The sequence below is a fragment of the Ambystoma mexicanum genome, chromosome 8, assembly GCF_040938575.1.
Source record: "Ambystoma mexicanum isolate Mex_15411 chromosome 8, UKY_AmexF1_1, whole genome shotgun sequence".
Taxonomy (NCBI): domain Eukaryota; kingdom Metazoa; phylum Chordata; class Amphibia; order Caudata; family Ambystomatidae; genus Ambystoma; species Ambystoma mexicanum.
Window position 1 is genome coordinate 732,229,286 of NC_090929.1, and position 21,661 is coordinate 732,250,946.

The 21,661-nt window shown below is 48.2% G+C and overlaps 72 non-coding genes and 4 pseudogenes across 72 annotated transcripts; all 76 read right to left on the bottom strand.

Annotated features, from left to right (window-relative positions):
- Positions 1-45: 45 nt before the first annotated feature.
- On the bottom strand, positions 46-164 carry LOC138477524 (5S ribosomal RNA). The gene has a single exon (XR_011271475.1). It is a non-coding gene; the product is annotated as a 5S ribosomal RNA (ribosomal RNA).
- Positions 165-270: 106 nt separating this feature from the next.
- LOC138477525 (5S ribosomal RNA) lies at positions 271-389 on the bottom strand. The gene has a single exon (XR_011271476.1). It is a non-coding gene; the product is annotated as a 5S ribosomal RNA (ribosomal RNA).
- A 464-nt stretch (positions 390-853) lies between these two features.
- Positions 854-972, bottom strand: LOC138478697 (5S ribosomal RNA). The gene has a single exon (XR_011272540.1). It is a non-coding gene; the product is annotated as a 5S ribosomal RNA (ribosomal RNA).
- Positions 973-1,078: 106 nt separating this feature from the next.
- On the bottom strand, positions 1,079-1,187 carry LOC138474588 (5S ribosomal RNA; annotated as a pseudogene).
- A 107-nt stretch (positions 1,188-1,294) lies between these two features.
- Positions 1,295-1,413, bottom strand: LOC138478854 (5S ribosomal RNA). The gene has a single exon (XR_011272682.1). It is a non-coding gene; the product is annotated as a 5S ribosomal RNA (ribosomal RNA).
- A 106-nt stretch (positions 1,414-1,519) lies between these two features.
- LOC138475214 (5S ribosomal RNA) lies at positions 1,520-1,638 on the bottom strand. The gene has a single exon (XR_011269379.1). It is a non-coding gene; the product is annotated as a 5S ribosomal RNA (ribosomal RNA).
- Positions 1,639-1,744: 106 nt separating this feature from the next.
- On the bottom strand, positions 1,745-1,863 carry LOC138477527 (5S ribosomal RNA). The gene has a single exon (XR_011271477.1). It is a non-coding gene; the product is annotated as a 5S ribosomal RNA (ribosomal RNA).
- Positions 1,864-2,337: 474 nt separating this feature from the next.
- On the bottom strand, positions 2,338-2,456 carry LOC138477528 (5S ribosomal RNA). The gene has a single exon (XR_011271478.1). It is a non-coding gene; the product is annotated as a 5S ribosomal RNA (ribosomal RNA).
- A 106-nt stretch (positions 2,457-2,562) lies between these two features.
- LOC138479477 (5S ribosomal RNA) lies at positions 2,563-2,681 on the bottom strand. Its single transcript, XR_011273248.1, has one exon. It is a non-coding gene; the product is annotated as a 5S ribosomal RNA (ribosomal RNA).
- Positions 2,682-2,787: 106 nt separating this feature from the next.
- LOC138478949 (5S ribosomal RNA) lies at positions 2,788-2,906 on the bottom strand. The gene has a single exon (XR_011272768.1). It is a non-coding gene; the product is annotated as a 5S ribosomal RNA (ribosomal RNA).
- A 106-nt stretch (positions 2,907-3,012) lies between these two features.
- Positions 3,013-3,131, bottom strand: LOC138480074 (5S ribosomal RNA). The gene has a single exon (XR_011273790.1). It is a non-coding gene; the product is annotated as a 5S ribosomal RNA (ribosomal RNA).
- A 106-nt stretch (positions 3,132-3,237) lies between these two features.
- LOC138479985 (5S ribosomal RNA) lies at positions 3,238-3,356 on the bottom strand. The gene has a single exon (XR_011273709.1). It is a non-coding gene; the product is annotated as a 5S ribosomal RNA (ribosomal RNA).
- A 106-nt stretch (positions 3,357-3,462) lies between these two features.
- Positions 3,463-3,581, bottom strand: LOC138477529 (5S ribosomal RNA). Its single transcript, XR_011271479.1, has one exon. It is a non-coding gene; the product is annotated as a 5S ribosomal RNA (ribosomal RNA).
- A 106-nt stretch (positions 3,582-3,687) lies between these two features.
- On the bottom strand, positions 3,688-3,806 carry LOC138479478 (5S ribosomal RNA). Its single transcript, XR_011273249.1, has one exon. It is a non-coding gene; the product is annotated as a 5S ribosomal RNA (ribosomal RNA).
- Positions 3,807-3,912: 106 nt separating this feature from the next.
- Positions 3,913-4,031, bottom strand: LOC138479039 (5S ribosomal RNA). The gene has a single exon (XR_011272850.1). It is a non-coding gene; the product is annotated as a 5S ribosomal RNA (ribosomal RNA).
- Positions 4,032-4,137: 106 nt separating this feature from the next.
- On the bottom strand, positions 4,138-4,256 carry LOC138478580 (5S ribosomal RNA). Its single transcript, XR_011272434.1, has one exon. It is a non-coding gene; the product is annotated as a 5S ribosomal RNA (ribosomal RNA).
- Positions 4,257-4,362: 106 nt separating this feature from the next.
- Positions 4,363-4,481, bottom strand: LOC138479986 (5S ribosomal RNA). The gene has a single exon (XR_011273710.1). It is a non-coding gene; the product is annotated as a 5S ribosomal RNA (ribosomal RNA).
- A 106-nt stretch (positions 4,482-4,587) lies between these two features.
- LOC138477530 (5S ribosomal RNA) lies at positions 4,588-4,706 on the bottom strand. Its single transcript, XR_011271480.1, has one exon. It is a non-coding gene; the product is annotated as a 5S ribosomal RNA (ribosomal RNA).
- Positions 4,707-4,812: 106 nt separating this feature from the next.
- On the bottom strand, positions 4,813-4,931 carry LOC138477532 (5S ribosomal RNA). Its single transcript, XR_011271482.1, has one exon. It is a non-coding gene; the product is annotated as a 5S ribosomal RNA (ribosomal RNA).
- A 106-nt stretch (positions 4,932-5,037) lies between these two features.
- Positions 5,038-5,156, bottom strand: LOC138477533 (5S ribosomal RNA). Its single transcript, XR_011271483.1, has one exon. It is a non-coding gene; the product is annotated as a 5S ribosomal RNA (ribosomal RNA).
- A 106-nt stretch (positions 5,157-5,262) lies between these two features.
- Positions 5,263-5,381, bottom strand: LOC138477534 (5S ribosomal RNA). The gene has a single exon (XR_011271484.1). It is a non-coding gene; the product is annotated as a 5S ribosomal RNA (ribosomal RNA).
- Positions 5,382-5,845: 464 nt separating this feature from the next.
- Positions 5,846-5,964, bottom strand: LOC138478698 (5S ribosomal RNA). The gene has a single exon (XR_011272541.1). It is a non-coding gene; the product is annotated as a 5S ribosomal RNA (ribosomal RNA).
- Positions 5,965-6,070: 106 nt separating this feature from the next.
- On the bottom strand, positions 6,071-6,179 carry LOC138474589 (5S ribosomal RNA; annotated as a pseudogene).
- Positions 6,180-6,286: 107 nt separating this feature from the next.
- On the bottom strand, positions 6,287-6,405 carry LOC138478855 (5S ribosomal RNA). The gene has a single exon (XR_011272683.1). It is a non-coding gene; the product is annotated as a 5S ribosomal RNA (ribosomal RNA).
- Positions 6,406-6,511: 106 nt separating this feature from the next.
- Positions 6,512-6,630, bottom strand: LOC138475226 (5S ribosomal RNA). The gene has a single exon (XR_011269390.1). It is a non-coding gene; the product is annotated as a 5S ribosomal RNA (ribosomal RNA).
- A 106-nt stretch (positions 6,631-6,736) lies between these two features.
- LOC138477535 (5S ribosomal RNA) lies at positions 6,737-6,855 on the bottom strand. The gene has a single exon (XR_011271485.1). It is a non-coding gene; the product is annotated as a 5S ribosomal RNA (ribosomal RNA).
- Positions 6,856-7,329: 474 nt separating this feature from the next.
- On the bottom strand, positions 7,330-7,448 carry LOC138477536 (5S ribosomal RNA). The gene has a single exon (XR_011271486.1). It is a non-coding gene; the product is annotated as a 5S ribosomal RNA (ribosomal RNA).
- A 106-nt stretch (positions 7,449-7,554) lies between these two features.
- LOC138479479 (5S ribosomal RNA) lies at positions 7,555-7,673 on the bottom strand. Its single transcript, XR_011273250.1, has one exon. It is a non-coding gene; the product is annotated as a 5S ribosomal RNA (ribosomal RNA).
- A 106-nt stretch (positions 7,674-7,779) lies between these two features.
- On the bottom strand, positions 7,780-7,898 carry LOC138478950 (5S ribosomal RNA). Its single transcript, XR_011272769.1, has one exon. It is a non-coding gene; the product is annotated as a 5S ribosomal RNA (ribosomal RNA).
- A 106-nt stretch (positions 7,899-8,004) lies between these two features.
- Positions 8,005-8,123, bottom strand: LOC138480075 (5S ribosomal RNA). Its single transcript, XR_011273791.1, has one exon. It is a non-coding gene; the product is annotated as a 5S ribosomal RNA (ribosomal RNA).
- Positions 8,124-8,229: 106 nt separating this feature from the next.
- Positions 8,230-8,348, bottom strand: LOC138479987 (5S ribosomal RNA). Its single transcript, XR_011273711.1, has one exon. It is a non-coding gene; the product is annotated as a 5S ribosomal RNA (ribosomal RNA).
- Positions 8,349-8,454: 106 nt separating this feature from the next.
- Positions 8,455-8,573, bottom strand: LOC138477538 (5S ribosomal RNA). Its single transcript, XR_011271487.1, has one exon. It is a non-coding gene; the product is annotated as a 5S ribosomal RNA (ribosomal RNA).
- A 106-nt stretch (positions 8,574-8,679) lies between these two features.
- Positions 8,680-8,798, bottom strand: LOC138477539 (5S ribosomal RNA). The gene has a single exon (XR_011271488.1). It is a non-coding gene; the product is annotated as a 5S ribosomal RNA (ribosomal RNA).
- A 106-nt stretch (positions 8,799-8,904) lies between these two features.
- Positions 8,905-9,023, bottom strand: LOC138478634 (5S ribosomal RNA). The gene has a single exon (XR_011272483.1). It is a non-coding gene; the product is annotated as a 5S ribosomal RNA (ribosomal RNA).
- A 106-nt stretch (positions 9,024-9,129) lies between these two features.
- On the bottom strand, positions 9,130-9,248 carry LOC138478201 (5S ribosomal RNA). The gene has a single exon (XR_011272090.1). It is a non-coding gene; the product is annotated as a 5S ribosomal RNA (ribosomal RNA).
- Positions 9,249-9,354: 106 nt separating this feature from the next.
- Positions 9,355-9,473, bottom strand: LOC138477540 (5S ribosomal RNA). Its single transcript, XR_011271489.1, has one exon. It is a non-coding gene; the product is annotated as a 5S ribosomal RNA (ribosomal RNA).
- Positions 9,474-9,947: 474 nt separating this feature from the next.
- LOC138477541 (5S ribosomal RNA) lies at positions 9,948-10,066 on the bottom strand. Its single transcript, XR_011271490.1, has one exon. It is a non-coding gene; the product is annotated as a 5S ribosomal RNA (ribosomal RNA).
- A 106-nt stretch (positions 10,067-10,172) lies between these two features.
- LOC138479480 (5S ribosomal RNA) lies at positions 10,173-10,291 on the bottom strand. The gene has a single exon (XR_011273251.1). It is a non-coding gene; the product is annotated as a 5S ribosomal RNA (ribosomal RNA).
- Positions 10,292-10,397: 106 nt separating this feature from the next.
- On the bottom strand, positions 10,398-10,516 carry LOC138477542 (5S ribosomal RNA). The gene has a single exon (XR_011271491.1). It is a non-coding gene; the product is annotated as a 5S ribosomal RNA (ribosomal RNA).
- A 106-nt stretch (positions 10,517-10,622) lies between these two features.
- LOC138478581 (5S ribosomal RNA) lies at positions 10,623-10,741 on the bottom strand. Its single transcript, XR_011272435.1, has one exon. It is a non-coding gene; the product is annotated as a 5S ribosomal RNA (ribosomal RNA).
- Positions 10,742-10,847: 106 nt separating this feature from the next.
- On the bottom strand, positions 10,848-10,966 carry LOC138480406 (5S ribosomal RNA). The gene has a single exon (XR_011274084.1). It is a non-coding gene; the product is annotated as a 5S ribosomal RNA (ribosomal RNA).
- A 106-nt stretch (positions 10,967-11,072) lies between these two features.
- On the bottom strand, positions 11,073-11,191 carry LOC138477544 (5S ribosomal RNA). Its single transcript, XR_011271493.1, has one exon. It is a non-coding gene; the product is annotated as a 5S ribosomal RNA (ribosomal RNA).
- A 106-nt stretch (positions 11,192-11,297) lies between these two features.
- Positions 11,298-11,416, bottom strand: LOC138477545 (5S ribosomal RNA). Its single transcript, XR_011271494.1, has one exon. It is a non-coding gene; the product is annotated as a 5S ribosomal RNA (ribosomal RNA).
- Positions 11,417-11,522: 106 nt separating this feature from the next.
- LOC138477546 (5S ribosomal RNA) lies at positions 11,523-11,641 on the bottom strand. The gene has a single exon (XR_011271495.1). It is a non-coding gene; the product is annotated as a 5S ribosomal RNA (ribosomal RNA).
- Positions 11,642-11,747: 106 nt separating this feature from the next.
- LOC138479270 (5S ribosomal RNA) lies at positions 11,748-11,866 on the bottom strand. The gene has a single exon (XR_011273060.1). It is a non-coding gene; the product is annotated as a 5S ribosomal RNA (ribosomal RNA).
- A 474-nt stretch (positions 11,867-12,340) lies between these two features.
- On the bottom strand, positions 12,341-12,459 carry LOC138477547 (5S ribosomal RNA). Its single transcript, XR_011271496.1, has one exon. It is a non-coding gene; the product is annotated as a 5S ribosomal RNA (ribosomal RNA).
- A 106-nt stretch (positions 12,460-12,565) lies between these two features.
- On the bottom strand, positions 12,566-12,684 carry LOC138479481 (5S ribosomal RNA). The gene has a single exon (XR_011273252.1). It is a non-coding gene; the product is annotated as a 5S ribosomal RNA (ribosomal RNA).
- A 106-nt stretch (positions 12,685-12,790) lies between these two features.
- On the bottom strand, positions 12,791-12,909 carry LOC138478952 (5S ribosomal RNA). Its single transcript, XR_011272771.1, has one exon. It is a non-coding gene; the product is annotated as a 5S ribosomal RNA (ribosomal RNA).
- Positions 12,910-13,015: 106 nt separating this feature from the next.
- Positions 13,016-13,134, bottom strand: LOC138480077 (5S ribosomal RNA). Its single transcript, XR_011273793.1, has one exon. It is a non-coding gene; the product is annotated as a 5S ribosomal RNA (ribosomal RNA).
- Positions 13,135-13,240: 106 nt separating this feature from the next.
- LOC138479988 (5S ribosomal RNA) lies at positions 13,241-13,359 on the bottom strand. Its single transcript, XR_011273712.1, has one exon. It is a non-coding gene; the product is annotated as a 5S ribosomal RNA (ribosomal RNA).
- A 106-nt stretch (positions 13,360-13,465) lies between these two features.
- LOC138477549 (5S ribosomal RNA) lies at positions 13,466-13,584 on the bottom strand. Its single transcript, XR_011271497.1, has one exon. It is a non-coding gene; the product is annotated as a 5S ribosomal RNA (ribosomal RNA).
- A 106-nt stretch (positions 13,585-13,690) lies between these two features.
- Positions 13,691-13,809, bottom strand: LOC138477550 (5S ribosomal RNA). The gene has a single exon (XR_011271498.1). It is a non-coding gene; the product is annotated as a 5S ribosomal RNA (ribosomal RNA).
- Positions 13,810-13,915: 106 nt separating this feature from the next.
- On the bottom strand, positions 13,916-14,034 carry LOC138478635 (5S ribosomal RNA). Its single transcript, XR_011272484.1, has one exon. It is a non-coding gene; the product is annotated as a 5S ribosomal RNA (ribosomal RNA).
- Positions 14,035-14,140: 106 nt separating this feature from the next.
- LOC138478202 (5S ribosomal RNA) lies at positions 14,141-14,259 on the bottom strand. The gene has a single exon (XR_011272091.1). It is a non-coding gene; the product is annotated as a 5S ribosomal RNA (ribosomal RNA).
- Positions 14,260-14,365: 106 nt separating this feature from the next.
- On the bottom strand, positions 14,366-14,484 carry LOC138477551 (5S ribosomal RNA). Its single transcript, XR_011271499.1, has one exon. It is a non-coding gene; the product is annotated as a 5S ribosomal RNA (ribosomal RNA).
- A 474-nt stretch (positions 14,485-14,958) lies between these two features.
- On the bottom strand, positions 14,959-15,077 carry LOC138477552 (5S ribosomal RNA). The gene has a single exon (XR_011271500.1). It is a non-coding gene; the product is annotated as a 5S ribosomal RNA (ribosomal RNA).
- Positions 15,078-15,183: 106 nt separating this feature from the next.
- Positions 15,184-15,302, bottom strand: LOC138479482 (5S ribosomal RNA). Its single transcript, XR_011273253.1, has one exon. It is a non-coding gene; the product is annotated as a 5S ribosomal RNA (ribosomal RNA).
- Positions 15,303-15,408: 106 nt separating this feature from the next.
- LOC138474647 (5S ribosomal RNA) lies at positions 15,409-15,527 on the bottom strand (annotated as a pseudogene).
- Positions 15,528-15,991: 464 nt separating this feature from the next.
- Positions 15,992-16,110, bottom strand: LOC138480393 (5S ribosomal RNA). Its single transcript, XR_011274072.1, has one exon. It is a non-coding gene; the product is annotated as a 5S ribosomal RNA (ribosomal RNA).
- A 464-nt stretch (positions 16,111-16,574) lies between these two features.
- On the bottom strand, positions 16,575-16,693 carry LOC138477553 (5S ribosomal RNA). Its single transcript, XR_011271501.1, has one exon. It is a non-coding gene; the product is annotated as a 5S ribosomal RNA (ribosomal RNA).
- Positions 16,694-16,799: 106 nt separating this feature from the next.
- Positions 16,800-16,918, bottom strand: LOC138477554 (5S ribosomal RNA). Its single transcript, XR_011271502.1, has one exon. It is a non-coding gene; the product is annotated as a 5S ribosomal RNA (ribosomal RNA).
- A 106-nt stretch (positions 16,919-17,024) lies between these two features.
- LOC138477556 (5S ribosomal RNA) lies at positions 17,025-17,143 on the bottom strand. Its single transcript, XR_011271504.1, has one exon. It is a non-coding gene; the product is annotated as a 5S ribosomal RNA (ribosomal RNA).
- Positions 17,144-17,617: 474 nt separating this feature from the next.
- On the bottom strand, positions 17,618-17,736 carry LOC138477557 (5S ribosomal RNA). Its single transcript, XR_011271505.1, has one exon. It is a non-coding gene; the product is annotated as a 5S ribosomal RNA (ribosomal RNA).
- Positions 17,737-17,842: 106 nt separating this feature from the next.
- On the bottom strand, positions 17,843-17,961 carry LOC138479483 (5S ribosomal RNA). The gene has a single exon (XR_011273254.1). It is a non-coding gene; the product is annotated as a 5S ribosomal RNA (ribosomal RNA).
- A 106-nt stretch (positions 17,962-18,067) lies between these two features.
- On the bottom strand, positions 18,068-18,186 carry LOC138477558 (5S ribosomal RNA). The gene has a single exon (XR_011271506.1). It is a non-coding gene; the product is annotated as a 5S ribosomal RNA (ribosomal RNA).
- A 106-nt stretch (positions 18,187-18,292) lies between these two features.
- LOC138480078 (5S ribosomal RNA) lies at positions 18,293-18,411 on the bottom strand. Its single transcript, XR_011273794.1, has one exon. It is a non-coding gene; the product is annotated as a 5S ribosomal RNA (ribosomal RNA).
- Positions 18,412-18,517: 106 nt separating this feature from the next.
- LOC138479989 (5S ribosomal RNA) lies at positions 18,518-18,636 on the bottom strand. The gene has a single exon (XR_011273713.1). It is a non-coding gene; the product is annotated as a 5S ribosomal RNA (ribosomal RNA).
- A 106-nt stretch (positions 18,637-18,742) lies between these two features.
- On the bottom strand, positions 18,743-18,861 carry LOC138477560 (5S ribosomal RNA). The gene has a single exon (XR_011271507.1). It is a non-coding gene; the product is annotated as a 5S ribosomal RNA (ribosomal RNA).
- Positions 18,862-18,967: 106 nt separating this feature from the next.
- On the bottom strand, positions 18,968-19,086 carry LOC138477561 (5S ribosomal RNA). Its single transcript, XR_011271508.1, has one exon. It is a non-coding gene; the product is annotated as a 5S ribosomal RNA (ribosomal RNA).
- A 106-nt stretch (positions 19,087-19,192) lies between these two features.
- On the bottom strand, positions 19,193-19,311 carry LOC138478636 (5S ribosomal RNA). Its single transcript, XR_011272485.1, has one exon. It is a non-coding gene; the product is annotated as a 5S ribosomal RNA (ribosomal RNA).
- A 106-nt stretch (positions 19,312-19,417) lies between these two features.
- On the bottom strand, positions 19,418-19,536 carry LOC138478204 (5S ribosomal RNA). The gene has a single exon (XR_011272093.1). It is a non-coding gene; the product is annotated as a 5S ribosomal RNA (ribosomal RNA).
- Positions 19,537-19,642: 106 nt separating this feature from the next.
- LOC138477563 (5S ribosomal RNA) lies at positions 19,643-19,761 on the bottom strand. The gene has a single exon (XR_011271510.1). It is a non-coding gene; the product is annotated as a 5S ribosomal RNA (ribosomal RNA).
- Positions 19,762-20,235: 474 nt separating this feature from the next.
- Positions 20,236-20,354, bottom strand: LOC138477564 (5S ribosomal RNA). Its single transcript, XR_011271511.1, has one exon. It is a non-coding gene; the product is annotated as a 5S ribosomal RNA (ribosomal RNA).
- A 106-nt stretch (positions 20,355-20,460) lies between these two features.
- LOC138479484 (5S ribosomal RNA) lies at positions 20,461-20,579 on the bottom strand. Its single transcript, XR_011273255.1, has one exon. It is a non-coding gene; the product is annotated as a 5S ribosomal RNA (ribosomal RNA).
- A 106-nt stretch (positions 20,580-20,685) lies between these two features.
- On the bottom strand, positions 20,686-20,804 carry LOC138474648 (5S ribosomal RNA; annotated as a pseudogene).
- Positions 20,805-21,268: 464 nt separating this feature from the next.
- Positions 21,269-21,387, bottom strand: LOC138480394 (5S ribosomal RNA). Its single transcript, XR_011274073.1, has one exon. It is a non-coding gene; the product is annotated as a 5S ribosomal RNA (ribosomal RNA).
- Positions 21,388-21,661: the final 274 nt, after the last annotated feature.

The window sequence follows — 21,661 nt, forward strand, 5'->3', positions numbered from 1 at the left end:
AGGCAATTGAGAAATGGCTCACTTCCTGAATTTGGAGCACAAAAAAGCCTACAGCACCTGGTATTCCCAGGCGGTCTCCCATCCAGGTACTAACTAGGCCCGACACTGCTTAGCTTCCGAGATCAGACGAGATCGGGCGCATTCAGTGTGGTGTGGCCGTAGGCTCTGGGCCTAGTGAGTTTTGTACTTTTAAGCATCTAGTCGGCTAGACCTTGCAGTTTTGAAAGGCAATTGAGAAATGGCTCACTTCCTGAACTTGGAGCACGAAAAAGCCTACAGCACCTGGTATTCCCAGGCGGTCTCCCATCCAGGTACTAACTAGGCCCGACACTGCTTAGCTTCCGAGATCAGACGAGATCGGGCGCATTCAGTGTGGTGTGGCCGTAGGCTCTAGAAATGCTAAGAATATTACTCTTATGCATTTGCATTTAGTAAGCTAAGCCATGCAGCCACTTGCAACATGATACCACGCTCATCGCTCGATCAGCGCTCGATCAGGCGAGATATATAAGACTGGTGGGCCCATTCAGGACTCCTATGTCTGGTAGGATAACTTTAATCCATCCATCCTGTTTCTGTTGCAGGGAGGTGGAGAGAACAATCAACACAATAACGGCTTTCTTTCATGCCTCTTGAAGGACTCAATATTCTCTGTACTGCATTACATGTGAAAGTCGATTTATTACCCATGAACACACTACCTGTATGCTAATTATATGTAAATAGGTAGCTCCAGCCCTCATAATGTTGTCCAACATTTCCGCTATAAAACGGGATAAAATTATTTTGGAAACATACCAAATTTGAAAAGTAATTGAGAAGTTGCGCAATTACTAATCATGGAGCACAAAATAGCCTACAGCACCTGGTATTCCCAGGCGGTCTCCCATCCAGGTACTAACTAGGCCCGACACTGCTTAGCTTCCAAGATCAGACGAGATCGGGCGCATTCAGTGTGGTGTGGCCGTAGGCTCTGGGCCTAGTGAGTTTTGTACTTTTAAGCATCTAGTCGGCTAGACCTTGCAGTTTTGAAAGGCAATTGAGAAATGGCTCACTTCCTGAACTTGGAGCACAAAAAAGCCTACAGCACCTGGTATTCCCAGGCGGTCTCCCATCCAGGTACTAACTAGGCCCGACACTGCTTAGCTTCCGAGATCAGACGCATTCAGTGTGGTGTGGCCGTAGGCTCTGGGCCTAGTGAGTTTTGTACTTTTAAGCATCTAGTCGGCTAGACCTTGCAGTTTTGAAACGCAATTGAGAAATGGCTCACTTCCTGAACTTGGAGCACAAAAAAAGCCTACAGCACCTGGTATTCCCAGGCGGTCTCCCATCCAGGTACTAACTAGGCCCGACACTGCTTAGCTTCCGAGATCAGACAAGATCGGGCGCATTCAGTGTGGTGTGGCCGTAGGCTCTGGGCCTAGTGAGTTTTGTACTTTTAAGCATCTAGTCGGCTAGACCTTGCAGTTTTGAAAGGCAATTGAGAAATGGCTCACTTCCTGAACTTGGAGCACAAAAAAGCCTACAGCACCTGGTATTCCCAGGCGGTCTCCCATCCAGGTACTAACTAGGCCCGACACTGCTTAGCTTCCGAGATCAGATGAGATCGGGCGCATTCAGTGTGGTGTGGCCGTAGGCTCTGGGCCTAGTGAGTTTTGTACTTTTAAGCATCTAGTCGGCTAGACCTTGCAGTTTTGAAAGGCAATTGAGAAATGGCTCACTTCCTGAACTTGGAGCACAAAAAAGCCTACAGCACCTGGTATTCCCAGGCGGTCTCCCATCCAGGTACTAACTAGGCCCGACACTGCTTAGCTTCCGAGATCAGACGAGATCGGGCGCATTCAGTGTGGTGTGGCCGTAGGCTCTAGAAATGCTAAGAATATTACTCTTATGCATTTGCATTTAGTAAGCTAAGCCATGCAGCCACTTGCAACATGATACCACGCTCATCGCTCGATCAGCGCTCGATCAGGCTCGATCAGGCGAGATATATAAGACTGGTGGGCCCATTCAGGACTCCTATGTCTGGTAGGATAACTTTAATCCATCCATCCTGTTTCTGTTGCAGGGAGGTGGAGAGAACAATCAACACAATAACGGCTTTCTTTCATGCCTCTTGAAGGACTCAATATTCTCTGTACTGCATTACATGTGAAAGTCGATTTATTACCCATGAACACACTACCTGTATGCTAATTATATGTAAATAGGTAGCTCCAGCCCTCATAATGTTGTCCAACATTTCCGCTATAAAACGGGATAAAATTATTTTGGAAACATACCAAATTTGAAAAGTAATTGAGAAGTTGTGCAATTACTAATCATGGAGCACAAAATAGCCTACAGCACCTGGTATTCCCAGGCGGTCTCCCATCCAGGTACTAACTAGGCCCGACACTGCTTAGCTTCCGAGATCAGACGAGATCGGGCGCATTCAGTGTGGTGTGGCCGTAGGCTCTGGGCCTAGTGAGTTTTGTACTTTTAAGCATCTAGTCGGCTAGACCTTGCAGTTTTGAAAGGCAATTGAGAAATGGCTCACTTCCTGAATTTGGAGCACAAAAAAGCCTACAGCACCTGGTATTCCCAGGCGGTCTCCCATCCAGGTACTAACTAGGCCCGACACTGCTTAGCTTCCGAGATCAGACGAGATCGGGCGCATTCAGTGTGGTGTGGGTGTAGGCTCTGGGCCTAGTGAGTTTTGTACTTTTAAGCATCTAGTCGGCTAGACCTTGCAGTTTTGAAAGGCAATTGAGAAATGGCTCACTTCCTGAACTTGGAGCACAAAAAAGCCTACAGCACCTGGTATTCCCAGGCGGTCTCCCATCCAGGTACTAACTAGGCCTGACACTGCTTAGCTTCCGAGATCAGACGAGATCGGGCGCATTCAGTGTGGTGTGGCCGTAGGCTCTCGGCCTAGTGAGTTTTGTACTTTTAAGCATCTAGTCGGCTAGACCTTGCAGTTTTGAAAGGCAATTGAGAAATGGCTCACTTCCTGAATTTGGAGCACAAAAAAGTCTACAGCACCTGGTATTCCCAGGCGGTCTCCCATCCAGGTACTAACTAGGCCTGACACTGCTTAGCTTCCGAGATCAGACGAGATCGGGCGCATTCAGTGTGGTGTGGCCGTAGGCTCTGGGCCTAGTGAGTTTTGTACTTTTAAGCATCTAGTCGGCTAGACCTTGCAGTTTTGAAAGGCAATTGAGAAATGGCTCACTTCCTGAACTTGGAGCACAAAAAAGCCTACAGCACCTGGTATTCCCAGGCGGTCTCCCATCCAGTTACTAACTAGGCCCGACACTGCTTAGCTTCCGAGATCAGACGAGATCAGGCGCATTCAGTGTGGTGTGGCCGTAGGCTCTGGGCCTAGTGAGTTTTGTACTTTTAAGCATCTAGTCGGCTAGACCTTGCAGTTTTGAAAGGCAATTGAGAAATGGCTCACTTCCTGAACTTGGAGCACAAAAAAGCCTACAGCACCTGGTATTCCCAGGCGGTCTCCCATCCAGGTACTAACTAGGCCCGACACTGCTTAGCTTCCGAGATCAGACGAGATCGGGCGCATTCAGTGTGGTGTGGCCGTAGGCTCTGGTCCTAGTGAGTTTTGTACTTTTAAGCATCTAGTCGGCTAGACCTTGCAGTTTTGAAAGGCAATTGAGAAATGGCTCACTTCCTGAACTTGGAGCACAAAAAAGCCTACAGCACCTGGTATTCCCAGGCGGTCTCCCATCCAGGTACTAACTAGGCCCGACACTGCTTAGCTTCCGAGATCAGACGAGATCGGGCGCATTCAGTGTGGTGTGGGTGTAGGCTCTGGGCCTAGTGAGTTTTGTACTTTTAAGCATCTAGTCGGCTAGACCTTGCAGTTTTGAAAGGCAATTGAGAAATGGCTCACTTCCTGAACTTGGAGCACAAAAAAGCCTACAGCACCTGGTATTCCCAGGCGGTCTCCCATCCAGGTACTAACTAGGCCCGACACTGCTTAGCTTCTGAGATCAGACGAGATCGGGCGCATTCAGTGTGGTGTGGCCGTAGGCTCTCGGCCTAGTGAGTTTTGTACTTTTAAGCATCTAGTCGGCTAGACCTTGCAGTTTTGAAAGGCAATTGAGAAATGGCTCACTTCCTGAATTTGGAGCACAAAAAAGTCTACAGCACCTGGTATTCCCAGGCGGTCTCCCATCCAGGTACTAACTAGGCCCGACACTGCTTAGCTTCCGAGATCAGACGAGATCGGGCGCATTCAGTGTGGTGTGGCCGTAGGCTCTGGGCCTAGTGAGTTTTGTACTTTTAAGCATCTAGTCGGCTAGACCTTGCAGTTTTGAAAGGCAATTGAGAAATGGCTCACTTCCTGAACTTGGAGCACAAAAAAGCCTACAGCACCTGGTATTCCCAGGCGGTCTCCCATCCAGTTACTAACTAGGCCCGACACTGCTTAGCTTCCGAGATCAGACGAGATCAGGCGCATTCAGTGTGGTGTGGCCGTAGGCTCTGGGCCTAGTGAGTTTTGTACTTTTAAGCATCTAGTCGGCTAGACCTTGCAGTTTTGAAAGGCAATTGAGAAATGGCTCACTTCCTGAACTTGGAGCACAAAAAAGCCTACAGCACCTGGTATTCCCAGGCGGTCTCCCATCCAGGTACTAACTAGGCCCGACACTGCTTAGCTTCCGAGATCAGACGAGATCGGGCGCATTCAGTGTGGTGTGGCCGTAGGCTCTGGTCCTAGTGAGTTTTGTACTTTTAAGCATCTAGTCGGCTAGACCTTGCAGTTTTGAAAGGCAATTGAGAAATGGCTCACTTCCTGAACTTGGAGCACAAAAAAGCCTACAGCACCTGGTATTCCCAGGCGGTCTCCCATCCAGGTACTAACTAGGCCCGACACTGCTTAGCTTCCGAGATCAGACGAGATCGGGCGCATTCAGTGTGGTGTGGCCGTAGGCTCTGGGCCTAGTGAGTTTTGTACTTTTAAGCATCTAGTCGGCTAGACCTTGCAGTTTTGAAAGGCAATTGAGAAATGGCTCACTTCCTGAATTTGGAGCACAAAAAAGCCTACAGCACCTGGTATTCCCAGGCGGTCTCCCATCCAGGTACTAACTAGGCCCGACACTGCTTAGCTTCCGAGATCAGACGAGATCGGGCGCATTCAGTGTGGTGTGGCCGTAGGCTCTGGGCCTAGTGAGTTTTGTACTTTTAAGCATCTAGTCGGCTAGACCTTGCAGTTTTGAAAGGCAATTGAGAAATGGCTCACTTCCTGAACTTGGAGCACGAAAAAGCCTACAGCACCTGGTATTCCCAGGCGGTCTCCCATCCAGGTACTAACTAGGCCCGACACTGCTTAGCTTCCGAGATCAGACGAGATCGGGCGCATTCAGTGTGGTGTGGCCGTAGGCTCTAGAAATGCTAAGAATATTACTCTTATGCATTTGCATTTAGTAAGCTAAGCCATGCAGCCACTTGCAACATGATACCACGCTCATCGCTCGATCAGCGCTCGATCAGGCGAGATATATAAGACTGGTGGGCCCATTCAGGACTCCTATGTCTGGTAGGATAACTTTAATCCATCCATCCTGTTTCTGTTGCAGGGAGGTGGAGAGAACAATCAACACAATAACGGCTTTCTTTCATGCCTCTTGAAGGACTCAATATTCTCTGTACTGCATTACATGTGAAAGTCGATTTATTACCCATGAACACACTACCTGTATGCTAATTATATGTAAATAGGTAGCTCCAGCCCTCATAATGTTGTCCAACATTTCCGCTATAAAACGGGATAAAATTATTTTGGAAACATACCAAATTTGAAAAGTAATTGAGAAGTTGCGCAATTACTAATCATGGAGCACAAAATAGCCTACAGCACCTGGTATTCCCAGGCGGTCTCCCATCCAGGTACTAACTAGGCCCGACACTGCTTAGCTTCCAAGATCAGACGAGATCGGGCGCATTCAGTGTGGTGTGGCCGTAGGCTCTGGGCCTAGTGAGTTTTGTACTTTTAAGCATCTAGTCGGCTAGACCTTGCAGTTTTGAAAGGCAATTGAGAAATGGCTCACTTCCTGAACTTGGAGCACAAAAAAGCCTACAGCACCTGGTATTCCCAGGCGGTCTCCCATCCAGGTACTAACTAGGCCCGACACTGCTTAGCTTCCGAGATCAGACGCATTCAGTGTGGTGTGGCCGTAGGCTCTGGGCCTAGTGAGTTTTGTACTTTTAAGCATCTAGTCGGCTAGACCTTGCAGTTTTGAAACGCAATTGAGAAATGGCTCACTTCCTGAACTTGGAGCACAAAAAAAGCCTACAGCACCTGGTATTCCCAGGCGGTCTCCCATCCAGGTACTAACTAGGCCCGACACTGCTTAGCTTCCGAGATCAGACAAGATCGGGCGCATTCAGTGTGGTGTGGCCGTAGGCTCTGGGCCTAGTGAGTTTTGTACTTTTAAGCATCTAGTCGGCTAGACCTTGCAGTTTTGAAAGGCAATTGAGAAATGGCTCACTTCCTGAACTTGGAGCACAAAAAAGCCTACAGCACCTGGTATTCCCAGGCGGTCTCCCATCCAGGTACTAACTAGGCCCGACACTGCTTAGCTTCCGAGATCAGATGAGATCGGGCGCATTCAGTGTGGTGTGGCCGTAGGCTCTGGGCCTAGTGAGTTTTGTACTTTTAAGCATCTAGTCGGCTAGACCTTGCAGTTTTGAAAGGCAATTGAGAAATGGCTCACTTCCTGAACTTGGAGCACAAAAAAGCCTACAGCACCTGGTATTCCCAGGCGGTCTCCCATCCAGGTACTAACTAGGCCCGACACTGCTTAGCTTCCGAGATCAGACGAGATCGGGCGCATTCAGTGTGGTGTGGCCGTAGGCTCTAGAAATGCTAAGAATATTACTCTTATGCATTTGCATTTAGTAAGCTAAGCCATGCAGCCACTTGCAACATGATACCACGCTCATCGCTCGATCAGCGCTCGATCAGGCTCGATCAGGCGAGATATATAAGACTGGTGGGCCCATTCAGGACTCCTATGTCTGGTAGGATAACTTTAATCCATCCATCCTGTTTCTGTTGCAGGGAGGTGGAGAGAACAATCAACACAATAACGGCTTTCTTTCATGCCTCTTGAAGGACTCAATATTCTCTGTACTGCATTACATGTGAAAGTCGATTTATTACCCATGAACACACTACCTGTATGCTAATTATATGTAAATAGGTAGCTCCAGCCCTCATAATGTTGTCCAACATTTCCGCTATAAAACGGGATAAAATTATTTTGGAAACATACCAAATTTGAAAAGTAATTGAGAAGTTGTGCAATTACTAATCATGGAGCACAAAATAGCCTACAGCACCTGGTATTCCCAGGCGGTCTCCCATCCAGGTACTAACTAGGCCCGACACTGCTTAGCTTCCGAGATCAGACGAGATCGGGCGCATTCAGTGTGGTGTGGCCGTAGGCTCTGGGCCTAGTGAGTTTTGTACTTTTAAGCATCTAGTCGGCTAGACCTTGCAGTTTTGAAAGGCAATTGAGAAATGGCTCACTTCCTGAATTTGGAGCACAAAAAAGCCTACAGCACCTGGTATTCCCAGGCGGTCTCCCATCCAGGTACTAACTAGGCCCGACACTGCTTAGCTTCCGAGATCAGACGAGATCGGGCGCATTCAGTGTGGTGTGGGTGTAGGCTCTGGGCCTAGTGAGTTTTGTACTTTTAAGCATCTAGTCGGCTAGACCTTGCAGTTTTGAAAGGCAATTGAGAAATGGCTCACTTCCTGAACTTGGAGCACAAAAAAGCCTACAGCACCTGGTATTCCCAGGCGGTCTCCCATCCAGGTACTAACTAGGCCTGACACTGCTTAGCTTCCGAGATCAGACGAGATCGGGCGCATTCAGTGTGGTGTGGCCGTAGGCTCTCGGCCTAGTGAGTTTTGTACTTTTAAGCATCTAGTCGGCTAGACCTTGCAGTTTTGAAAGGCAATTGAGAAATGGCTCACTTCCTGAATTTGGAGCACAAAAAAGTCTACAGCACCTGGTATTCCCAGGCGGTCTCCCATCCAGGTACTAACTAGGCCTGACACTGCTTAGCTTCCGAGATCAGACGAGATCGGGCGCATTCAGTGTGGTGTGGCCGTAGGCTCTGGGCCTAGTGAGTTTTGTACTTTTAAGCATCTAGTCGGCTAGACCTTGCAGTTTTGAAAGGCAATTGAGAAATGGCTCACTTCCTGAACTTGGAGCACAAAAAAGCCTACAGCACCTGGTATTCCCAGGCGGTCTCCCATCCAGTTACTAACTAGGCCCGACACTGCTTAGCTTCCGAGATCAGACGAGATCAGGCGCATTCAGTGTGGTGTGGCCGTAGGCTCTGGGCCTAGTGAGTTTTGTACTTTTAAGCATCTAGTCGGCTAGACCTTGCAGTTTTGAAAGGCAATTGAGAAATGGCTCACTTCCTGAACTTGGAGCACAAAAAAGCCTACAGCACCTGGTATTCCCAGGCGGTCTCCCATCCAGGTACTAACTAGGCCCGACACTGCTTAGCTTCCGAGATCAGACGAGATCGGGCGCATTCAGTGTGGTGTGGCCGTAGGCTCTGGTCCTAGTGAGTTTTGTACTTTTAAGCATCTAGTCGGCTAGACCTTGCAGTTTTGAAAGGCAATTGAGAAATGGCTCACTTCCTGAACTTGGAGCACAAAAAAGCCTACAGCACCTGGTATTCCCAGGCGGTCTCCCATCCAGGTACTAACTAGGCCCGACACTGCTTAGCTTCCGAGATCAGACGAGATCGGGCGCATTCAGTGTGGTGTGGCCGTAGGCTCTGGGCCTAGTGAGTTTTGTACTTTTAAGCATCTAGTCGGCTAGACCTTGCAGTTTTGAAAGGCAATTGAGAAATGGCTCACTTCCTGAACTTGGAGCACAAAAAAGCCTACAGCACCTGGTATTCCCAGGCGGTCTCCCATCCAGGTACTAACTAGACCCGACACTGCTTAGCTTCCGAGATCAGACGAGATCGGGCGCATTCAGTGTGGTGTGGCCGTAGGCTCTGGTCCTAGTGAGTTTTGTACTTTTAAGCATCTAGTCGACTAGACCTTGCAGTTTTGAAAGGCAATTGAGAAATGGCTCACTTCCTGAACTTGGAGCACAAAAAAGCCTACAGCACCTGGTATTCCCAGGCGGTCTCCCATCCAGGTACTAACTAGGCCCGACACTGCTTAGCTTCCGAGATCAGACGAGATCGGGCGCATTCAGTGTGGTGTGGCCGTAGGTTCTGGGCCTAGTGAGTTTTGTACTTTTAAGCATCTAGTCGGCTAGACCTTGCAGTTTTGAAAGGCAATTGAGAAATGGCTCACTTCCTGAACTTGGAGCACAAAAAAGCCTACAGCACCTGGTATTCCCAGGCGGTCTCCCATCCAGGTACTAACTAGGCCCGACACTGCTTAGCTTCCGAGATCAGACGAGATCGGGCGCATTCAGTGTGGTGTGGCCGTAGGCTCTAGAAATGCTAAGAATATTACTCTTATGCATTTGCATTTAGTAAGCTAAGCCATGCAGCCACTTGCAACATGATACCACGCTCATCGCTCGATCAGCGCTCGATCAGGCTCGATCAGGCGAGATATATAAGACTGGTGGGCCCATTCAGGATTCCTATGTCTGGTAGGATAACTTTAATCCATCCATCCTGTTTCTGTTGCAGGGAGGTGGAGAGAACAATCAACACAATAACGGCTTTCTTTCATGCCTCTTGAAGGACTCAATATTCTCTGTACTGCATTACATGTGAAAGTCGATTTATTACCCATGAACACACTACCTGTATGCTAATTATATGTAAATAGGTAGCTCCAGCCCTCATAATGTTGTCCAACATTTCCGCTATAAAACGGGATAAAATTATTTTGGAAACATACCAAATTTGAAAAGTAATTGAGAAGTTGTGCAATTACTAATCATGGAGCACAAAATAGCCTACAGCACCTGGTATTCCCAGGCGGTCTCCCATCCAGGTACTAACTAGGCCCGACACTGCTTAGCTTCCGAGATCAGACGAGATCGGGCGCATTCAGTGTGGTGTGGCCGTAGGCTCTGGGCCTAGTGAGTTTTGTACTTTTAAGCATCTAGTCGGCTAGACCTTGCAGTTTTGAAAGGCAATTGAGAAATGGCTCACTTCCTGAATTTGGAGCACAAAAAAGCCTACAGCACCTGGTATTCCCAGGCGGTCTCCCATCCAGGTACTAACTAGGCCCGACACTGCTTAGCTTCCGAGATCAGACGAGATCGGGCGCATTCAGTGTGGTGTGGGTGTAGGCTCTGGGCCTAGTGAGTTTTGTACTTTTAAGCATCTAGTCGGCTAGACCTTGCAGTTTTGAAAGGCAATTGAGAAATGGCTCACTTCCTGAACTTGGAGCACAAAAAAGCCTACAGCACCTGGTATTCCCAGGCGGTCTCCCATCCAGGTACTAACTAGGCCCGACACTGCTTAGCTTCCGAGATCAGACGAGATCGGGCGCATTCAGTGTGGTGTGGCCGTAGGCTCTCGGCCTAGTGAGTTTTGTACTTTTAAGCATCTAGTCGGCTAGACCTTGCAGTTTTGAAAGGCAATTGAGAAATGGCTCACTTCCTGAATTTGGAGCACAAAAAAGTCTACAGCACCTGGTATTCCCAGGCGGTCTCCCATCCAGGTACTAACTAGGCCCGACACTGCTTAGCTTCCGAGATCAGACGAGATCGGGCGCATTCAGTGTGGTGTGGCCGTAGGCTCTGGGCCTAGTGAGTTTTGTACTTTTAAGCATCTAGTCGGCTAGACCTTGCAGTTTTGAAAGGCAATTGAGAAATGGCTCACTTCCTGAACTTGGAGCACAAAAAAGCCTACAGCACCTGGTATTCCCAGGCGGTCTCCCATCCAGTTACTAACTAGGCCCGACACTGCTTAGCTTCCGAGATCAGACAAGATCAGGCGCATTCAGTGTGGTGTGGCCGTAGGCTCTGGGCCTAGTGAGTTTTGTACTTTTAAGCATCTAGTCGGCTAGACCTTGCAGTTTTGAAAGGCAATTGAGAAATGGCTCACTTCCTGAACTTGGAGCACAAAAAAGCCTACAGCACCTGGTATTCCCAGGCGGTCTCCCATCCAGGTACTAACTAGGCCCGACACTGCTTAGCTTCCGAGATCAGACGAGATCGGGCGCATTCAGTGTGGTGTGGCCGTAGGCTCTGGTCCTAGTGAGTTTTGTACTTTTAAGCATCTAGTCGGCTAGACCTTGCAGTTTTGAAAGGCAATTGAGAAATGGCTCACTTCCTGAACTTGGAGCACAAAAAAGCCTACAGCACCTGGTATTCCCAGGCGGTCTCCCATCCAGGTACTAACTAGGCCCGACACTGCTTAGCTTCCGAGATCAGACGAGATCGGGCGCATTCAGTGTGGTGTGGCCGTAGGCTCTGGGCCTAGTGAGTTTTGTACTTTTAAGCATCTAGTCGGCTAGACCTTGCAGTTTTGAAAGGCAATTGAGAAATGGCTCACTTCCTGAATTTGGAGCACAAAAAAGCCTACAGCACCTGGTATTCCCAGGCGGTCTCCCATCCAGGTACTAACTAGGCCCGACACTGCTTAGCTTCCGAGATCAGACGAGATCGGGCGCATTCAGTGTGGTGTGGCCGTAGGCTCTGGGCCTAGTGAGTTTTGTACTTTTAAGCATCTAGTCGGCTAGACCTTGCAGTTTTGAAAGGCAATTGAGAAATGGCTCACTTCCTGAACTTGGAGCACGAAAAAGCCTACAGCATCTGGTATTCCCAGGCGGTCTCCCATCCAGGTACTAACTAGGCCCGACACTGCTTAGCTTCCGAGATCAGACGAGATCGGGCGCATTCAGTGTGGTGTGGCCGTAGGCTCTAGAAATGCTAAGAATATTACTCTTATGCATTTGCATTTAGTAAGCTAAGCCATGCAGCCACTTGCAACATGATACCACGCTCATCGCTCGATCAGCGCTCGATCAGGCTCGATCAGGCGAGATATATAAGACTGGTGGGCCCATTCAGGACTCCTATGTCTGGTAGGATAACTTTAATCCATCCATCCTGTTTCTGTTGCAGGGAGGTGGAGAGAACAATCAACACAATAACGGCTTTCTTTCATGCCTCTTGAAGGACTCAATATTCTCTGTACTGCATTACATGTGAAAGTCGATTTATTACCCATGAACACACTACCTGTATGCTAATTATATGTAAATAGGTAGCTCCAGCCCTCATAATGTTGTCCAACATTTCCGCTATAAAACGGGATAAAATTATTTTGGAAACATACCAAATTTGAAAAGTAATTGAGAAGTTGTGCAATTACTAATCATGGAGCACAAAATAGCCTACAGCACCTGGTATTCCCAGGCGGTCTCCCATCCAGGTACTAACTAGGCCCGACACTGCTTAGCTTCCGAGATCAGACGAGATCGGGCGCATTCAGTGTGGTGTGGCCGTAGGCTCTGGGCCTAGTGAGTTTTGTACTTTTAAGCATCTAGTCGGCTAGACCTTGCAGTTTTGAAAGGCAATTGAGAAATGGCTCACTTCCTGAATTTGGAGCACAAAAAAGCCTACAGCACCTGGTATTCCCAGGCGGTCTCCCATCCAGGTACTAACTAGGCCCGACACTGCTTAGCTTCCGAGATCAGACGAGATCGGGCGCATTCAGTGTGGTGTGGGTGTAGGCTCTGGGCCTAGTGAGTTTTGTACTTTTAAGCATCTAGTCGGCTAGACCTTGCAGTTTTGAAAGGCAATTGAGAAATGGCTCACTTCCTGAACTTGGAGCACAAAAAAGCCTACAGCACCTGGTATTCCCAGGCGGTCTCCCATCCAGGTACTAACTAGGCCTGACACTGCTTAGCTTCCGAGATCAGACGAGATCGGGCGCATTCAGTGTGGTGTGGCCGTAGGCTCTCGGCCTAGTGAGTTTTGTACTTTTAAGCATCTAGTCGGCTAGACCTTGCAGTTTTGAAAGGCAATTGAGAAATGGCTCACTTCCTGAATTTGGAGCACAAAAAAGTCTACAGCACCTGGTATTCCCAGGCGGTCTCCCATCCAGGTACTAACTAGGCCTGACACTGCTTAGCTTCCGAGATCAGACGAGATCGGGCGCATTCAGTGTGGTGTGGCCGTAGGCTCTGGGCCTAGTGAGTTTTGTACTTTTAAGCATCTAGTCGGCTAGACCTTGCAGTTTTGAAAGGCAATTGAGAAATGGCTCACTTCCTGAACTTGGAGCACAAAAAAGCCTACAGCACCTGGTATTCCCAGGCGGTCTCCCATCCAGTTACTAACTAGGCCCGACACTGCTTAGCTTCCGAGATCAGACGAGATCAGGCGCATTCAGTGTGGTGTGGCCGTAGGCTCTGGGCCTAGTGAGTTTTGTACTTTTAAGCATCTAGTCGGCTAGACCTTGCAGTTTTGAAAGGCAATTGAGAAATGGCTCACTTCCTGAACTTGGAGCACAAAAAAGCCTACAGCACCTGGTATTCCCAGGCGGTCTCCCATCCAGGTACTAACTAGGCCCGACACTGCTTAGCTTCCGAGATCAGACGAGATCGGGCGCATTCAGTGTGGTGTGGCCGTAGGCTCTGGTCCTAGTGAGTTTTGTACTTTTAAGCATCTAGTCGGCTAGACCTTGCAGTTTTGAAAGGCAATTGAGAAATGGCTCACTTCCTGAACTTGGAGCACAAAAAAGCCTACAGCACCTGGTATTCCCAGGCGGTCTCCCATCCAGGTACTAACTAGGCCCGACACTGCTTAGCTTCCGAGATCAGACGAGATCGGGCGCATTCAGTGTGGTGTGGCCGTAGGCTCTGGGCCTAGTGAGTTTTGTACTTTTAAGCATCTAGTCGGCTAGACCTTGCAGTTTTGAAAGGCAATTGAGAAATGGCTCACTTCCTGAACTTGGAGCACAAAAAAGCCTACAGCACCTGGTATTCCCAGGCGGTCTCCCATCCAGGTACTAACTAGACCCGACACTGCTTAGCTTCCGAGATCAGACGAGATCGGGCGCATTCAGTGTGGTGTGGCCGTAGGCTCTGGTCCTAGTGAGTTTTGTACTTTTAAGCATCTAGTCGACTAGACCTTGCAGTTTTGAAAGGCAATTGAGAAATGGCTCACTTCCTGAACTTGGAGCACAAAAAAGCCTACAGCACCTGGTATTCCCAGGCGGTCTCCCATCCAGGTACTAACTAGGCCCGACACTGCTTAGCTTCCGAGATCAGACGAGATCGGGCGCATTCAGTGTGGTGTGGCCGTAGGTTCTGGGCCTAGTGAGTTTTGTACTTTTAAGCATCTAGTCGGCTAGACCTTGCAGTTTTGAAAGGCAATTGAGAAATGGCTCACTTCCTGAACTTGGAGCACAAAAAAGCCTACAGCACCTGGTATTCCCAGGCGGTCTCCCATCCAGGTACTAACTAGGCCCGACACTGCTTAGCTTCCGAGATCAGACGAGATCGGGCGCATTCAGTGTGGTGTGGCCGTAGGCTCTAGAAATGCTAAGAATATTACTCTTATGCATTTGCATTTAGTAAGCTAAGCCATGCAGCCACTTGCAACATGATACCACGCTCATCGCTCGATCAGCGCTCGATCAGGCTCGATCAGGCGAGATATATAAGACTGGTGGGCCCATTCAGGACTCCTATGTCTGGTAGGATAACTTTAATCCATCCATCCTGTTTCTGTTGCAGGGAGGTGGAGAGAACAATCAACACAATAACGGCTTTCTTTCATGCCTCTTGAAGGACTCAATATTCTCTGTACTGCATTACATGTGAAAGTCGATTTATTACCCATGAACACACTACCTGTATGCTAATTATATGTAAATAGGTAGCTCCAGCCCTCATAATGTTGTCCAACATTTCCGCTATAAAACGGGATAAAATTATTTTGGAAACATACCAAATTTGAAAAGTAATTGAGAAGTTGTGCAATTACTAATCATGGAGCACAAAATAGCCTACAGCACCTGGTATTCCCAGGCGGTCTCCCATCCAGGTACTAACTAGGCCCGACACTGCTTAGCTTCCGAGATCAGACGAGATCGGGCGCATTCAGTGTGGTGTGGCCGTAGGCTCTGGGCCTAGTGAGTTTTGTACTTTTAAGCATCTAGTCGGCTAGACCTTGCAGTTTTGAAAGGCAATTGAGAAATGGCTCACTTCCTGAATTTGGAGCACAAAAAAGCCTACAGCACCTGGTATTCCCAGGCGGTCTCCCATCCAGGTACTAACTAGGCCCGACACTGCTTAGCTTCCGAGATCAGACGAGATCGGGCGCATTCAGTGTGGTGTGGGTGTAGGCTCTGGGCCTAGTGAGTTTTGTACTTTTAAGCATCTAGTCGGCTAGACCTTGCAGTTTTGAAAGGCAATTGAGAAATGGCTCACTTCCTGAACTTGGAGCACAAAAAAGCCTACAGCACCTGGTATTCCCAGGCGGTCTCCCATCCAGGTACTAACTAGTCCTGACACTGCTTAGCTTACAAGATCAGACAAGATCGGGCGCATTCAGTGTGGTGTGGCCGTAGGCTCTAGAAATGCTAAGAATATTACTCTTATGCATTGTCATTTAGTAAGCTAAGCCATGCAGCCACTTGCAACATGATACCACGCTCATCGCGCGATCAGCGCTCGATCAGGCGAGATATATAAGACTGGTGGGCCCATTCAGGACTCCTATGTCTGGTAGGATAACTTTAATCCATCCATCCTGTTTCTGTTGCAGGGAGGTGGAGAGAACAATCAACACAATAATGGCTTTCTTTCATGCCTCTTGAAGGACTCAATATTCTCTGTACTGCATTACATGTGAAAGTCGATTTATTACCCATGACCACACTACCTGTATGCTAATTCTATGTAAATAGGTAGCTCCAGCCCTCATGATGTTGTCCAACATTTCCGCTATAAAACGGGATACAATTATTATGGAAACATACCAAATTTGAAAAGTAATTGAGAAGTTGCGCAATTACTAATCATGGAGCACAAAATAGTCTACAGCACCTGGTATTCCCAGGCGGTCTCCCATCCAGGTACTAACTAGGCCTGACACTGCTTAGCTTCCGAGATCAGACGAGATCGGGCGCATTCAGTGTGGTGTGGTCGTAGGCTCTAGAAATGCTAAGAATATTACTCTTATGCATTTGCATTTAGTAAGCTAAGCCATGCAGCCACTTGCAACATGATACCACGCTCATCGCTCGATCAGCGCTCGATCAGGCGAGATATATAAGACTGGTGGGCCCATTCAGGACTCCTATGTCTGGTAGGATAACTTTAATCCATCCATCCTGTTTCTGTTGCAGGGAGGTGGAGAGAACAATCAACACAATAATGGCTTTCTTTCATGCCTCTTGAAGGACTCAATATTCTCTGTACTGCATTACATGTGAAAGTCGATTTATTACCCATGACCACACTACCTGTATGCTAGTTCTATGTAAATAGGTAGCTCCAGCCCTCATGATGTTGTCCAACATTTCCGCTATAAAACGGGATACCATTATTTTGGAAACATACCAAATTTGAAAAGTAATTGAGAAGTTGTGCAATTACTAATCATGGAGCACAAAATAGCCTACAGCACCTGGTATTCCCAGGCGGTCTCCCATCCAGGTACTAACTAGGCCCGACACTGCTTAGCTTCCGAGATCAGACGAGATCGGGCGCATTCAGTGTGGTGTGGCCGTAGGCTCTGGGCCTAGTGAGTTTTGTACTTTTAAGCATCTAGTCGGCTAGACCTTGCAGTTTTGAAAGGCAATTGAGAAATGGCTCACTTCCTGAACTTGGAGCACAAAAAAGCCTACAGCACCTGGTATTCCCAGGCGGTCTCCCATCCAGGTACTAACTAGGCCCGACACTGCTTAGCTTCCGAGATCAGACGAGATCGGGCGCATTCAGTGTGGTGTGGCCGTAGGCTCTGGGCCTAGTGAGTTTTGTACTTTTAAGCATCTAGTCGGCTAGACCTTGCAGTTTTGAAAGGCAATTGAGAAATGGCTCACTTCCTGAACTTGGAGCACAAAAAAGCCTACAGCACCTGGTATTCCCAGGCGGTCTCCCATCCAGGTACTAACTAGGCCCGACACTGCTTAGCTTCCGAGATCAGACGAGATCGGGCGCATTCAGTGTGGTGTGGCCGTAGGCTCTAGAAATGCTAAGAATATTACTCTTATGCATTTGCATTTAGTAAGCTAAGCCATGCAGCCACTTGCAACATGATACCACGCTCATCGCTCGATCAGCGCTCGATCAGGCTCGATCAGGCGAGATATATAAGACTGGTGGGCCCATTCAGGACTCCTATGTCTGGTAGGATAACTTTAATCCATCCATCCTGTTTCTGTTGCAGGGAGGTGGAGAGAACAATCAACACAATAACGGCTTTCTTTCATGCCTCTTGAAGGACTCAATATTCTCTGTACTGCATTACATGTGAAAGTCGATTTATTACCCATGAACACACTACCTGTATGCTAATTATATGTAAATAGGTAGCTCCAGCCCTCATAATGTTGTCCAACATTTCCGCTATAAAACGGGATAAAATTATTTTGGAAACATACCAAATTTGAAAAGTAATTGAGAAGTTGTGCAATTACTAATCATGGAGCACAAAATAGCCTACAGCACCTGGTATTCCCAGGCGGTCTCCCATCCAGGTACTAACTAGGCCCGACACTGCTTAGCTTCCGAGATCAGACGAGATCGGGCGCATTCAGTGTGGTGTGGCCGTAGGCTCTGGGCCTAGTGAGTTTTGTACTTTTAAGCATCTAGTCGGCTAGACCTTGCAGTTTTGAAAGGCAATTGAGAAATGGCTCACTTCCTGAATTTGGAGCACAAAAAAGCCTACAGCACCTGGTATTCCCAGGCGGTCTCCCATCCAGGTACTAACTAGGCCCGACACTGCTTAGCTTCCGAGATCAGACGAGATCGGGCGCATTCAGTGTGGTGTGGGTGTAGGCTCTGGGCCTAGTGAGTTTTGTACTTTTAAGCATCTAGTCGGCTAGACCTTGCAGTTTTGAAAGGCAATTGAGAAATGGCTCACTTCCTGAACTTGGAGCACAAAAAAGCCTACAGCACCTGGTATTCCCAGGCGGTCTCCCATCCAGGTACTAACTAGGCCCGACACTGCTTAGCTTCCGAGATCAGACGAGATCGGGCGCATTCAGTGTGGTGTGGCCGTAGGCTCTCGGCCTAGTGAGTTTTGTACTTTTAAGCATCTAGTCGGCTAGACCTTGCAGTTTTGAAAGGCAATTGAGAAATGGCTCACTTCCTGAATTTGGAGCACAAAAAAGTCTACAGCACCTGGTATTCCCAGGCGGTCTCCCATCCAGGTACTAACTAGGCCTGACACTGCTTAGCTTCCGAGATCAGACGAGATCGGGCGCATTCAGTGTGGTGTGGCCGTAGGCTCTGGGCCTAGTGAGTTTTGTACTTTTAAGCATCTAGTCGGCTAGACCTTGCAGTTTTGAAAGGCAATTGAGAAATGGCTCACTTCCTGAACTTGGAGCACAAAAAAGCCTACAGCACCTGGTATTCCCAGGCGGTCTCCCATCCAGTTACTAACTAGGCCCGACACTGCTTAGCTTCCGAGATCAGACGAGATCAGGCGCATTCAGTGTGGTGTGGCCGTAGGCTCTGGGCCTAGTGAGTTTTGTACTTTTAAGCATCTAGTCGGCTAGACCTTGCAGTTTTGAAAGGCAATTGAGAAATGGCTCACTTCCTGAACTTGGAGCACAAAAAAGCCTACAGCACCTGGTATTCCCAGGCGGTCTCCCATCCAGGTACTAACTAGGCCCGACACTGCTTAGCTTCCGAGATCAGACGAGATCGGGCGCATTCAGTGTGGTGTGGCCGTAGGCTCTGGTCCTAGTGAGTTTTGTACTTTTAAGCATCTAGTCGGCTAGACCTTGCAGTTTTGAAAGGCAATTGAGAAATGGCTCACTTCCTGAACTTGGAGCACAAAAAAGCCTACAGCACCTGGTATTCCCAGGCGGTCTCCCATCCAGGTACTAACTAGGCCCGACACTGCTTAGCTTCCGAGATCAGACGAGATCGGGCGCATTCAGTGTGGTGTGGCCGTAGGCTCTGGGCCTAGTGAGTTTTGTACTTTTAAGCATCTAGTCGGCTAGACCTTGCAGTTTTGAAAGGCAATTGAGAAATGGCTCACTTCCTGAACTTGGAGCACAAAAAAGCCTACAGCACCTGGTATTCCCAGGCGGTCTCCCATCCAGGTACTAACTAGACCCGACACTGCTTAGCTTCCGAGATCAGACGAGATCGGGCGCATTCAGTGTGGTGTGGCCGTAGGCTCTGGTCCTAGTGAGTTTTGTACTTTTAAGCATCTAGTCGACTAGACCTTGCAGTTTTGAAAGGCAATTGAGAAATGGCTCACTTCCTGAACTTGGAGCACAAAAAAGCCTACAGCACCTGGTATTCCCAGGCGGTCTCCCATCCAGGTACTAACTAGGCCCGACACTGCTTAGCTTCCGAGATCAGACGAGATCGGGCGCATTCAGTGTGGTGTGGCCGTAGGTTCTGGGCCTAGTGAGTTTTGTACTTTTAAGCATCTAGTCGGCTAGACCTTGCAGTTTTGAAAGGCAATTGAGAAATGGCTCACTTCCTGAACTTGGAGCACAAAAAAGCCTACAGCACCTGGTATTCCCAGGCGGTCTCCCATCCAGGTACTAACTAGGCCCGACACTGCTTAGCTTCCGAGATCAGACGAGATCGGGCGCATTCAGTGTGGTGTGGCCGTAGGCTCTAGAAATGCTAAGAATATTACTCTTATGCATTTGCATTTAGTAAGCTAAGCCATGCAGCCACTTGCAACATGATACCACGCTCATCGCTCGATCAGCGCTCGATCAGGCTCGATCAGGCGAGATATATAAGACTGGTGGGCCCATTCAGGACTCCTATGTCTGGTAGGATAACTTTAATCCATCCATCCTGTTTCTGTTGCAGGGAGGTGGAGAGAACAATCAACACAATAACGGCTTTCTTTCATGCCTCTTGAAGGACTCAATATTCTCTGTACTGCATTACATGTGAAAGTCGATTTATTACCCATGAACACACTACCTGTATGCTAATTATATGTAAATAGGTAGCTCCAGCCCTCATAATGTTGTCCAACATTTCCGCTATAAAACGGGATAAAATTATTTTGGAAACATACCAAATTTGAAAAGTAATTGAGAAGTTGTGCAATTACTAATCATGGAGCACAAAATAGCCTACAGCACCTGGTATTCCCAGGCGGTCTCCCATCCAGGTACTAACTAGGCCCGACACTGCTTAGCTTCCGAGATCAGACGAGATCGGGCGCATTCAGTGTGGTGTGGCCGTAGGCTCTGGGCCTAGTGAGTTTTGTACTTTTAAGCATCTAGTCGGCTAGACCTTGCAGTTTTGAAAGGCAATTGAGAAATGGCTCACTTCCTGAATTTGGAGCACAAAAAAGCCTACAGCACCTGGTATTCCCAGGCGGTCTCCCATCCAGGTACTAACTAGGCCCGACACTGCTTAGCTTCCGAGATCAGACGAGATCGGGCGCATTCAGTGTGGTGTGGGTGTAGGCTCTGGGCCTAGTGAGTTTTGTACTTTTAAGCATCTAGTCGGCTAGACCTTGCAGTTTTGAAAGGCAATTGAGAAATGGCTCACTTCCTGAACTTGGAGCACAAAAAAGCCTACAGCACCTGGTATTCCCAGGCGGTCTCCCATCCAGGTACTAACTAGTCCTGACACTGCTTAGCTTACAAGATCAGACAAGATCGGGCGCATTCAGTGTGGTGTGGCCGTAGGCTCTAGAAATGCTAAGAATATTACTCTTATGCATTGTCATTTAGTAAGCTAAGCCATGCAGCCACTTGCAACATGATACCACGCTCATCGCGCGATCAGCGCTCGATCAGGCGAGATATATAAGACTGGTGGGCCCATTCAGGACTCCTATGTCTGGTAGGATAACTTTAATCCATCCATCCTGTTTCTGTTGCAGGGAGGTGGAGAGAACAATCAACACAATAATGGCTTTCTTTCATGCCTCTTGAAGGACTCAATATTCTCTGTACTGCATTACATGTGAAAGTCGATTTATTACCCATGACCACACTACCTGTATGCTAATTCTATGTAAATAGGTAGCTCCAGCCCTCATGATGTTGTCCAACATTTCCGCTATAAAACGGGATACAATTATTATGGAAACATACCAAATTTGAAAAGTAATTGAGAAGTTGCGCAATTACTAATCATGGAGCACAAAATAGTCTACAGCACCTGGTATTCCCAGGCGGTCTCCCATCCAGGTACTAACTAGGCCTGACACTGCTTAGCTTCCGAGATCAGACGAGATCGGGCGCATTCAGTGTGGTGTGGTCGTAGGCTCTAGAAATGCTAAGAATATTACTCTTATGCATTTGCATTTAGTAAGCTAAGCCATGCAGCCACTTGCAACATGATACCACGCTCATCGCTCGATCAGCGCTCGATCAGGCGAGATATATAAGACTGGTGGGCCCATTCAGGACTCCTATGTCTGGTAGGATAACTTTAATCCATCCATCCTGTTTCTGTTGCAGGGAGGTGGAGAGAACAATCAACACAATAATGGCTTTCTTTCATGCCTCTTGAAGGACTCAATATTCTCTGTACTGCATT